Source organism: Felis catus, chromosome A3 (assembly GCF_018350175.1).
Source record: "Felis catus isolate Fca126 chromosome A3, F.catus_Fca126_mat1.0, whole genome shotgun sequence".
NCBI classification, from domain to species: Eukaryota; Metazoa; Chordata; class Mammalia; order Carnivora; family Felidae; genus Felis; species Felis catus.
In genome coordinates this window covers 133824516-133836990 of record NC_058370.1, presented here as the reverse complement: position 1 = coordinate 133836990, position 12475 = coordinate 133824516, and positions in this window count along the sequence as shown.

Genomic DNA, 12475 nt, shown 5'->3' with positions numbered 1-12475 from the left:
CTGGGATAAACCCACTCTCTTCTTTTCTCATTTTCTTTATTTCATTTAAGTGGTGCCGCTAATGCCTGTCTCGCAGGGCTGGGGTACGGATCAGGCGAGATAATGGATGTGGAAGCCAACCACTGCGGAAACGTAAGAAGCATTATTGTTACTAAAACGCTGGTCTAGTCGCTGGTCCCGGGGGCTGGCTAATCCCCAGTAGGGATTAGCGGGCTGCTCCCCAGGCCCAGGAGCAGCCCGGCGTGGGCAGATCAGAGAAAACCAGGACACCATGGTGGGGAGAAAGACTCAGAAGAGGAAGAGGACGGGACCCTTACTGCTAGCAGCACCACTAAAGTTGTGGGGTGAGGAGGGACTCAGGATCTTCCCCAGCTCCCCAGACGGTGGAGAGCACCAGGGAGGGCTCCGGGCTCAGCTCAGCCTTGGTGCCTGCTCGCCTGGGGTCCAAGGACGTGAAGGGGGACTTGGTCGGCGAGAGAAGCATTAAGAAAATTGTGTCTGGGTCTACATAGACCCACCACTCAGGTAATTCGGGCAAAAACCTCCAGTTTGGGCATGAGTAGCCCACATTGACCAGACCAGAGTAATTGCTTTCTTTGTCAGAATTTCCTAGATAATCTCCTCCCTTTGTTTGGCGGAGAGAACCAGCCTCGCATCTGGGAGCCTGCTCGCCAAACGTTATTGGGTCCTTAGAGATGAAAGGCACGGTGTGAGCGATTTTCCATAAACATGTTGGCACATGTATTAGTTATCACAAGGGGGAAATGCGCCCTCGTGTCCCATCTGGGAGGGTGACGTAGTGGATTTGACGGGGAGAGAGGGGAGACACCTGCAGGGTCTGGGCTCCGGTCTGGGCATTTTGCATGAAAAATCGCATTTAATCCTCTCCATAGCTCCAGAGGCAACATGAAGGAATGGAAAGAACTTAGGTTTAGAAGCCAAACGTTAACGGATTTTGTTCCCTACCCCCGCCATTTACTGTGAGAACAAGGCAGGCTGGTCACCTGTCTTGCCAGAACTTGACTTTCTCCTCTGCCACATGGAAGTGAGCGGGGCGGCTTCGCCGTGCGTTGGGAGAAACACCTGCCGGGCACACCGCAGGCACATGACAAATGGTGGCTCTGGGGGTCATGGTTTACACAGGAGGTGGCTGAAAAGCGGGGGTGGGGGGAGCCCACCGATGACACACTGGGGGCCAACAGCACAGCCAGATGTGTCTCCCTCCAAAGGAGGGCAAGCGTTTTGTTTAGAGGCAATTGAAAGAAAGATTTTTTTTTTTTTAGTTTATTTATTGAGAGGGAGACAGAGCAGGGGAGAGGCAGAGAGAGAAAGGAGAGGGAATCCCAAGCAGGCTCCGCATGGTCAGCACAGACCCCGACTCGGGGCTCGACCTCACGGACCATGAGACCATGACCTGAACCTGAGCTGAAATCAAGAGTCGGATGCTTCACCGACTGAGCCACCCAGGCGTCCCTGCTAGGAGGCAACTTCACTCACACCCTTCACAGCACCTACCGCGACAGCTTCATGGAAGTCTTGCCTCCAGGATTTGCAAGCAGGCTGAGGACGCGGCCATGCATTACATTTCTGCATCCTCAGCATCTGTTTATATGCATGACAGAATCCTGGAACAACAGTTAGGAGGTTCTTGTTGGGGCCCCCCTGGGTTGTAGTCAGAAGGCAGCACAGAGGCCAGGACTGAAGGCATAAGGTTGCGGGTTTAGAAGAATAATCCCCAGCACAGTGTGGCCCCCCCACTATTTTCTGTGCACAGCCTCAGATTTTTTGAGGCCACAAGGAAGCAGCTCCCTGACCCCAGAAGAAAGTAGGCATGCTGGAAAGAAAACACTCCAGTTAACTACAGATGGGCAGGTGTGGTGGGGAATCTGGCTCCTGGCCTCCTCCATGCCTACTGCAAGCCGCCATCTTTCTTCGGAAGGAGCCTCCTCCATGCCTACTGCAAGCCGCCATCTTTCTTCGGAAGGACAAAGTCCTCGCCAGGCGGGCTCTATGAAACTGGGGTGCCCCTCCACTCCTGCCCAAGCCCCCCGCCCGCCAGTCCACTTCAGCCCAGCCTGTCTGTCCTGGCCGGTGGTGTAGTACAGACCATGTGCCTACAACTGTAGCCTGGAGTGAATCGGAATCTCTGCCATGCCCCTGGCTGAGAGCTTCCGACGGGCAGGGGCTGAGGTTAGTGGTGCCTCGCTGCCTCCAAGAGAATACCAAGACCAGAGCAAGCCTGATAATGGGCTATTGATTTGACCTCTTCCAGACGGAAGGCGAACTCTGCCTCTGGGCAAAACATCAGCTCCTGCCCCGTGACATGGCTCAACTCCCCGAGGCCTCGGCCCCAGCCTGCTAGGAGAAGTCACACTGCTCCCAACAATCCCCTCAGGGCCTTCCGAGAGTGGCTAATTAGGGTCTTACCTGGCCAACCACAACCTACAGTCACGAGCTCTCAGCTGGCTTCCTAGCCCCAGTCCTTCAGGGACCCTTCCACCTCCCTTATAAAAGGCATTTGATTTCCTTGATCTGCATAAACAGTAATTCTGTTTTATTCATGCAGCAAAATTAACTGAAGGAGATACTATGTACAATGCACTATACACCTGATGGTGGAGTCAGCCAAGACATGTGTGTCCCCTGATGTCAAAGAGTCAAGGACATAGTGGGGCAGTGGGAGAAGACAGTTGAGTGCAGCCAGAATAGTGACTTGGACGCACATACTGGTCAGAGAGGTCTTCCTGGGTGAACCCGTTCATGAACTGGGTCTGGAAGGGCAGGCGAACCGAAAATGGAACAGGATACGGTGATGCCATTTTACCCACTACGATGGCTAATTTTATGTGTCAGTTCGATTTGCCAAAGGCGTACCTAGATAGCTGGTTAAGCATTATTTCTGGGTGAGTCCCTGAGGGTATTTTCTGGAAGGGTTTGTATTTGAATCAACAGACTCAGTAAAGATCGCCCTCACCAGTGTGAGTGGGCATCATCCAATCCACTGAGAGCCTGAATAGAACAAAAAGGGGGAGTGAGGGAAAATGCACTCTTTGCTTGAGCCGGGACATCCCTCTTCTACCCTTGGACATTGGCGTCCTTGGGCCTTCAGACCTGGGCTGGGATTGACATCATCGTAAGGCCTCATCTCTTGGGTTTTGGACTCATACTTACACCATCATCTCCCCTGGTTCTCTGGCCTTCGGCCTTGGACTGAATTATTATACTGTCAGTTTTCCTGGTTCTTCAGCTAATAGATGGCAGATGTCAGGACTTCTCAGCCTTCATAATCATGGGAGCCAATTCCTAGAATAAATGTTCTCTTTACATATCTATATCTGTCTACCTATCTGCCTATCTATCTATCTACATATCTATCTATCCATCTATTATCTATCTATCCATCCATCCATTATCTACCCATCCGTTATGTATCATCTATCATTTAGCTATCCATCCACTTATCTTTTTTCTATCTATCTATCTATCCATTATCTATCTATCATTTATCTGGAGTATCATGCAGCAGTCAAGATAAAGGAGACACGGTGACATAGCAATGTGGATGAGGCTTACCAACTTAATACTAAGTGAGAAAACGATGTCCTAAAAGATTACACACAACCTGATACCTTTTTTTTTTAATGTTTATTTTTGAGAAAGAGAGAGAAAAAGAGAGAATGAGCACAGAGGAGGGGCAGAGAGAAAGAGAATTTGAAGCAGGCTCCAGGCTTTCAGCTGTCAGCACAGAGCCTGACACGGGGCTTGAACTGGTGAACCCCGAGAGCATGAGCTGAGCTGGTCAGACGCTTAGCCGACTGAGGTGCGTCTGATACCTTCTTAAGGTAAAGATAATTAAAATTTAATAGATACGTTTTGGGAATGCATATAGGCGAGAGGCACGCATATAGATAATGTGAAATGATATAAAAAAGGAAAACAAGAGAATGCACACGGGACTCAGGGTGGTGGTCACTCTTGGAGAAGAGAAGGAGGGGGACACAATGGTGTGGATCACACAGCGGGGTGTAAGCCGTTGTGAAGGCCCTAGATCTCAGGTTGGGCCGTAGTTTTACAGGTGTTAATTCCATCCCTTTAAAATGGTCGGCAAGTGGGGCCCAGAGCACCAAGGCGCAGACCTTGCCCTTGCCTTCCAGAATCATTGCGTTCCCTGGCTTCATCTCTTGAAGGAGAACAAAGGCTGGGTGTGAGCAGGAGGGTTGTGTCCTCGTATATAGGACACAAAGAAAGGGCACTGCCTCCTGTTGCCCCAATTTGCCCATCCCTAATTGGTACCTCTGAACTGACATACCTTTCACTAGAACAGGGTAATTATTCTAGGACTGGAGCAGATCCTACCAGTCTCAGACCCCACCCAGCTTCTAGAACGTTGACCTGGGGTGAAGGTGAGGCCCCCCGATGTCCCCAGGATCCACTCTGTGTCTGCAGAGATCAAGACCTGATCTCCCAGCTCAGGTCACCTCGAGGGACCTCTAACTAACACCCTACACCTCTGGCCCCCAGGCTTCTGGCAAGTTCTGCAGCTGGGGCTACATTCCTCAGACAACTCTGCCTCAGAATGTGCGAGAACCGCAGGACACTCCACACCACTCCTGCCCCTACAAACATAGATGCACCGCCACCCAGCCTCACCTCCTCCCTCACCGCCATCAGGGTGGGTCCCTGCTCAGTCCCAGGCAAGCCCTCTGCCAGGGCGTGGCCCCAACAGCCTTTCTCTCAGTCCTCAGCCCTGAATGTCCCCTGTCTCTCTCAACAGACTCCGTCCGCTCACTCAGCCTTTTCACGTCCTCAGGCCTTGACCAACCTGACCAGGAACACTTCCGTTAACACTGCATAGTGATCATCTAGTTTCCTCCCCTTTCCTTGCAAACCTCCTGGAAGAAAAGCCCACACTGCAGGTGTCCCCTTGGGTTTTCCCTTCTCCAGAACTCAGTTACTGGCGATCTGCTTTTTCCTCCACCCACCCACTCCAAACTCAGTTCTGCATAAATATCCATTTATTTATTTGGAAGGGGGCGGAGGGGCAGAGAGAGGGGGAGAGAGAATCCCAAGCAGCCTCCACACTCGGCACAGAGCCGGATACAGGGCTCAAACCCACAAACCGTGAGATCGTGACCTGAGCTGAAATCAAGGGTCGGATGCTCAACCCTCAGAGCCACCCAGGTGCCCCCCGCAAGACCCTTTTAATGGCTTAGTACAGTCTTCAGACCTCACCCTTCCTGATGTGCCCTCCTCCCTCTCTCTCCTCAAAACTCACTGCTACACTGGCCTCCGCAGGCTCTCAGGGCTTTCCTCTTCCCTCTTGGACTGTTGCTTCTTGGGCGCCTTCTTTCATTTGCCCGTAAATGTTGAAGGGTCTGTCTTTGGCCCCCTCTTTTGCCCCTCCACTCACTCTCTTTGGGTAATTCACCTGTCAGTTGATTCAACACCATTTGCTGGTGAGTCTCAGCCCCTTACCTACAGGTGCGATGCTCCTTCGAATATGCCTCTTCCCTTTGGTCAGAGCCATCTAGACGACCCACATCATCTTAAGCTCACACGTCAAAAATGGAATGCGTCATTGTCCCCAAAAAGTGTGCGTGCCCTTTCATGCCCCCCTCAATGGTGGGCACCGTCCCATCCAATCTGGGGTCCGTTCTCAATTTCTGCCTCCTGCTTCTCTCCCCCAGTACTGAATCGGTCACCGAGTCCTGCACCCCCTCTGCGGGGAAATTCGGAGCTTCTGCACAAGGAACCAAGGTCCCCAGGGGGGCCTTCCCTGGTCTCCCATGGCTCCCTTTCCCCCATCTGCCCCAATCCATGCCATGTCCTGCTGGCCCCGGGGCCTCCTGGGGGCTCCCCCCTAGCCACCCAGACAGCTGCCCAACTTCAGGAAACAGGTTTTAATTATTTGGGCTTGTATTTCACATGTATGAAATGGAAGTAGCACTTCTATTTTAGATTTATTTACTGAGCAGGCATTTCACAAACTTAGGTGGTTCCACATCTCACGCCATGTATGGCCACACGTTTCCAATATATCAGAAGGCAAAAGACAAAAAGCATAAAAAAGAAGAAAACAGAACTGCATATTTCTTTTTTTTAATTTTTTTAATGTTTATTTATCTTTGAGAGAGACAGAGACAGAATGCGAGTGGGTTAGGGGCAGAGAGAGAGGGAGACACAGAATCCGAAGGAGGCTCCAGGCTCCGAGCTCTCAGCACAGAGCCTGACGCGGGGCTCGAACTCACGAAGCACGAGATCATGACCTGAGCTGGAGTCAGACGCTCAACCGACTGAGCCACCCAGGTGCCCCACTGCATATTTCTTCTAGCAGTGGAGCAAAGATAGATTTCTGGCTCTTAAAAAATTGAGCCTGTCGTCAGGCAAGATAGATGGGTTTGAATAAATACATCTTTGAGCAACAAAATTCTACAAAATATGTATCAAGGAGAAAAAAAGAGAACATGGAGAATATGTCACTGATATAACTGCAAAGAGCTTATTAACAAAATTATTTAAATTGGTAGAACTGGGTCCTGTTCAGATCTAGATGTCACTCTGAGGAATGAGCACAACGTCCAGGGGGTTTATTCAGAAGCCATCGTCACAGCCGCAGGGAACCCGGAGTAGTCTGGAGGGAGCCTCAGATGAGCGGTGACTCAGTGTCTACACATTCGACTTACTTAATGAGCCCACATCTGTCCCTTCGTATGTAAAATGGATGTAATTATATCTGCTTTGCAGGATTGTTATGAGGATAAATTAGAGGGCCCATCACTATAGCGAACATTCAAGAAAGGGGATTATTATTATTATCAGAGGGCAAAAACTTTTTGCACAGCATCGCTGGCAACTACAGATATGGCATTTATGACAATTCGAAGGGAGCATGCATGCCTATTGAAGTAGTAAAGAGACACCCCAATTCACAGAAAGGCTTGAACAAGAATATTCATGGCAGCTTAAGCCATGATTTCCAAATCCTGGAAAGAGCCCAGGTGTCCGTCAGTGGATAAACAAATCGTGGTCTATTCCTGCAGAGGAATGCTTACCAGCAGTAGAAAGAAGGACTCACTAATACACGCCAGAACGTGGGTGCGTCACAAAATCCTACTGCTGAATGAAAGAAGCCTTATATAAATGAGTTCATATTGTAGGATGCCATTTATGTGAGATTCTGGAACTCTAGGAAGAAACTGATCTACAGTAGAACAAATCAAAATAGGGATTGCTTTTGGAGGGGGGAGTCGGGGAGTGACGGGGAAGGGGCGCGAGGGAAGTTTCAGGAGCGACGGGAATATTCTGTATGGTGATAAGCGTTCACAGGTGTTTTGTCAAAACTCAGCAAAAGCACACCTGTGCCTTTCGATCTGTGCGTTTCATTATATGTAAGATTTACCCCCAAAGGGGAAAACTATAAACGAATATTGAACTCTGGTTAATGACATGCAGGCAGACGGAAGAATTTGAGGGGGAGTGCGCTGATGTGTGCAATTTACTTTAAAATATTTCAAAAGTAAGAAGAATTCTTGGACGGCTGGACGGGTGGATGTGTGGTAAAGCCAGTGTGGAGGAATATTAAGGGTAGAATCTGAGCGGTGAGTGTTCACGGTAAAATTATTTCAAATTCTCTGCATGTTTGAAATTTCTCATATCAAATTACTAGGATGAAAAGAGAATTAACATTTGTATGACATCAGTAGCCAAACTTGTTAATTAGAATTGCCAAGGGGCGCCTGGGTGGCGCAGTCAGTTAAGCGTCCGACTTCAGCCAGGTCACGATCTCGAGGTCCGTGAGTTCGAGCCCCGCGTCGGGCTCTGGGCTGATGGCTCAGAGCCTGGAGCCTGTTTCTGATTCTGTGTCTCCCTCTCTCTCTGCTCCTCCCCTGTTCATGCTCTGTCTCTCTCTGTCCCAAAAATAAATAAACGTTGAAAAAAAAAAATTTTAGAATTGCCGAGTGACAAAACCAGGCTCAGAAGGACAGTGTTGTGAAGGTGGGCAGCCTGAGACGCTCGGCTTAGCATCTCTGGGCCGGCACAACCTGCCCTGCCTGCCTCGGCCTGTGCTCCCTACCCTGGGCAGCTGCTGTCCTAGACCTGGGAAGGTGACACAACACAAGGGAAGAAAAGAGAGCTGGAGGACCCACGGTGGGAGCAAGACACATCTCCAGTGTGAATGTTGGCTTTGAGTTCAGGACTTTTTAAAAATTATTTTAACGTTTATTTATTTTCGAGAGAGCAGAGACAGAGTGTGAGCAGGGGAGGGGCAGAGAAAGAGGGAGACACAGAATCCGAAGCAGCCTCCAGGCTCTGAGCTGTCAGCACAGAGCCCGACACAGGACTCGAACCCACAGACTGTGGGATCATGACCTGAGCCGAAGTCGGTCGTTTAACCGACTGAGCCACGCGGGCGCCCCTTTGAGTTCAGAATTTTTAAATACAGTAGCAAACTAGTGACTTAGGGACTGGGGCTCTGCCATCTCATCTCCAGTGTGTGGTCTCCGACAAGTCATGGCGGAAGAAGAAGGAAGAACATGGAACTCGGGGCCATGACCAGGTCTGGACGTGGCTTGAGTCACTTCCACTTGTCTCTGGTCAGCCAGAACGCAACCACTTGCACCCACCTTACTGCAAACAGGGCGAAGAAACCTGGTCTTGTGTGCAAAGGAGGAAGAGAGGCGCGAGCAACTAGCCAGTTTCTCCCACCCCCACCCTGATAGGCCACCCGCCCCAATCCCGGCACATCTAATCCTCTTCACCTCGTTTTTTGTTCCAATTTCCTTTTCCATAGTCCTATTTTTAGCGCGTTGTAGACGTTTATTTTTATTACATTATTGTGAGTCCTCCCCCACAAGTATGTTGTGTTCACAACTCCAGAAGAGTAGCGGGCACGCGTACTTGCCAAGAGACATCTTCCGGTGCATCCGGAGTGCCACTTGCTTCCCAGGCCTTCTTTCTCCTGCCCTGCCCCCCCCCCCACCTGTCTGCCAACCGCCTGTCCATCCTTCAAACTTCAGCCACGTTCCTCCTCCTTGACAAAGCCCTCCGTGACCCTTCCGCCCTCCCGCAGAACTGATTGCGCCCTTCCTTGTGACACGGTCACACTTGTGCCAATTTCTACTATACGTTTATCCCACTGGATCACAGTTGTGAATCTGTGGGTCTTCCAGATGTGACGGTGAGCTCCGTCAAGGACTGGCCGTATTAAAGACTTTATGCTGCCAGTCGAATGAATGAATGAATGAATGAATGCTTGGATAGGCCAACATATCCTTCATAATTTGGACAGTCTTTAAAATGAGTGAAACTTGAATATGACCTGGGTGGTAGATAATAGTGTTAAATTTGTTAGATGTAGTAATAGCTTTGGAGGTGTGTAGAGTACAGTTAGGCATGCCAGAAATAAATCCTGAATTACTCACAGGTGGATTTATAAGATGTCTGAGATTTGTTGAACAATAAAATTAAAATTAAAAAATGTGTTAGAGGGGCGCCTGGGTGGCTTAGTCGGTTGAGTGTCCGACTTCAGCTCAGGTCATGATCTCGAGGTCCGTGAGTTCGAACCCCGTGCCGGACTCTGTGCTGACCGCTCGGAGTCTGGAGCCTGTTTTGGATTCTCTGTCTCCCTCTCTCCCTGCCCCTCCCCTACTTGTGCGCACTCTCTCTCTCTCTCAAAAATAAATAAACATTAAAAAAAATTAAAAATGTGTTAGAGAAGAAGGATACATGAAACGAGGTAGAAGAAGGCCAATAATGGTTGAAGCTGGGTGATGAGTATGTAGATACTCATTATACCGTTCTACCTACTCCGTGTTTGAAGTTTCCTTAGTAAAAATTAAAAGCAAGTGAAGCAACAAAGCCATCGATACTCTGCTCAGCTCCTTGGATGCTGCCGAGCCTCAGCCCAGGTCCAGATGTGCCACGTCCCACCTTCCTGGCTCTGACAGTCACCAGTTTAAGGACAAAGCAGATGTGCAGCGAGTAAGACCCTAGACCAGGAAAGCCCTGGTACACAACGTGTCCCCTTTCCCAGGCTGTGTGTCCGTGCCCACTGAGCAATGAGGGCCGATGTGCTCTTATGCAGAGGGGAATCGGCGACCCAAGGCTAACCTCTGAAGGTTGTCCTTCTAGAGTGTCAGGGCTGGTGAGGGGTCTTCAAATCCACTTAACTCAACTCTGCTCTGAAAGGAATCCATGAATCCAAGGTTGAGTGACCTAAGAGCAGCAGCCACAGCTGAGTGAAAACACTCGTCTGGGATCCCATGAACCAGCTTTCCTCCCCCTGGTCCCTGACCTGTTTGTGAAGAGTATGCCGTATACACCTTTCGAATAGTTTCCCTTCTCTCCACCCGTTGGAGAAGTAGGCCAGAAAATGGACTTGTATACGCGGGTTAGGTGGATAAATATTTGTAAAGTAAGTGAATGAGGCTCACATATGCAATACGACTTATAAACTTCATCAAATTAAAATTCCAGGGTGCCTGGGTGGCTCAGTCGGTTGAGTGTCCAACTTCGGCTCAGGTCATGATCTCACGCTTTGTGAGTTTGAGCCCTACAGTAGGCTGTATGCTGACAGCTCAGAGCCTGGAGCCTGTTCCCGATTCTGTGTCTCCCTCTCTCTCTCTCTGCCCCTTCCCACTCATGCTCTGTCTCTCTCTCAAAAATAAACATTAAAAAAAATAACTGAAAAATTAGAAAAAAAAAAAGGTGTCCTGCATGGATTTTTAAAAATATTAATAATAAATATGGGGGCACGTGGGTGGCTCAGTTGGTTAGGCGTCCAACTTTGGCTCAGCTCACGATCTTGCAGTTCGTGGCGTCGAGCCCCGCGTCAGGCTCTGTGCTGACAGCTCGGAGCCTGGAGCCTGCTTCGGATTCTGTGTCTCCCTCTCTCTCTGCCCCTCCCCCACTGGTTCTCTCTCTCTCTCTCTCTTTCTCTCTCTCTCTCTAAAAAATAGATAAACATTAAAAAAGAAGAAGAAGTTCCTTGCTGACATGGGCCATATTCCAACTCCCTGTTGGAAGGCAGTCCCCGCCGGCTGACTCATCGATGGCGTGATTCCACATTCACTTTCCAAGTCAAATGGCGCCAGTCGGAGGCCAGAGCCCAAAGTGTCTTAAATTCCTTTCACCTGCGCCTCTGACCAGCACAGCAGAGAGGGACCTGGAGAGAAGAAGAGGCTGGTGATCTCTCACTCCTCTCCTCCAGGGATGTCCTTCTTGGGGCGGGGGGGCCTCGAGCTCGACTCCTCACCTGCTTCCTGATTAGCACCCCTCTCTCCACCCTCGCTCCCGCCTGACACAGGAAGACACACACGTGTGCACACACACTCACACACGTGTACTGTGCCACTCTTGGCACGTCTGTTTTACACACAAGAAACCTGAGCCCGAGCAGACTCGAAAGACCACATTTGGCTCCTAGAAAAGAATGATGTGAAATAAAGGACAAGTAAGGGCACGTTGCACACACAAAAATCTACACACAAATGTCTGGAGAGCATTGTTCACAATGGCCACAACAGCGGCAGTAACCCAAGTTACCGATGAACGGATACACAACGTGGCGTCCACACAATGGAGTATTACTGGGCCATAACAAGCAATCAAGTACCAACACCTGCTACAACAGGGATGCACCTTGGAAACACGATGCTCAGTGAAGGAAGCTTGACACAAGAGGCCGCACACTGCACGGTCCCATTTGTATGAAATGTCCAGAAGAGGCCAGTCCACAGAGACAGAGAGTAGACAGTGGCCACCCAGTGAGGGAGGCTGTGGGGTTTCTTCTAGGGGTGATGAGCATGTTCTAAAATGAGCTGTGGCGGGGCGCCTGGGTAGCTTGGTCCGTTGAGTGACCGACTCTTGATTTCAGCTCAGGTCATGATCACAGGGTCGTGGGATCAAGCCCCACATCAGGCTTCACACTGGGCGTGGACCCCGCTTAAGATTCTCTCTGTCTCCGGGTGCCAGGGTGGCTCATTCAACTCTTGGTTTGGGCTCAGGTCATGATCTCACGGTCTGTGAGATAGAGCCCCATGGGGGGCTCTGTGCTGATGAGAACCTACTTGGGATTCTCTCTCTCCCTCTCTCTGCCCCTCCCCTGCTCCTCTCTCTCTCTCCAAGTAAGTAAATACATAAATAAAAAGATCCTCTCTCCCCCTCTGCACCTCTTCCCCACTCGTGCTCTCCGTCTCTCTCTCTCTCTAAAAAGATAAAAATAAAACAATTTTAAATGAACCGTGGTGTTGGTTGAGGTTGTTTGAATACAGCAGAAACCTTCGCATTGTGCACTTTCAATGGGTTAACTGCACAGTATGTGGATATATCGCAATCACACTGTCACCCAAATTAATAAACAGAAGCTAAACTCTCCTAGACTTCCAAGGAGACCGGACAGCCACCTGCAGCCTCCCTAGCACCCTTCTCTTTCAGAAGCCTCGGGAAATGTGGGAGGTTAAGATACATGAAATAG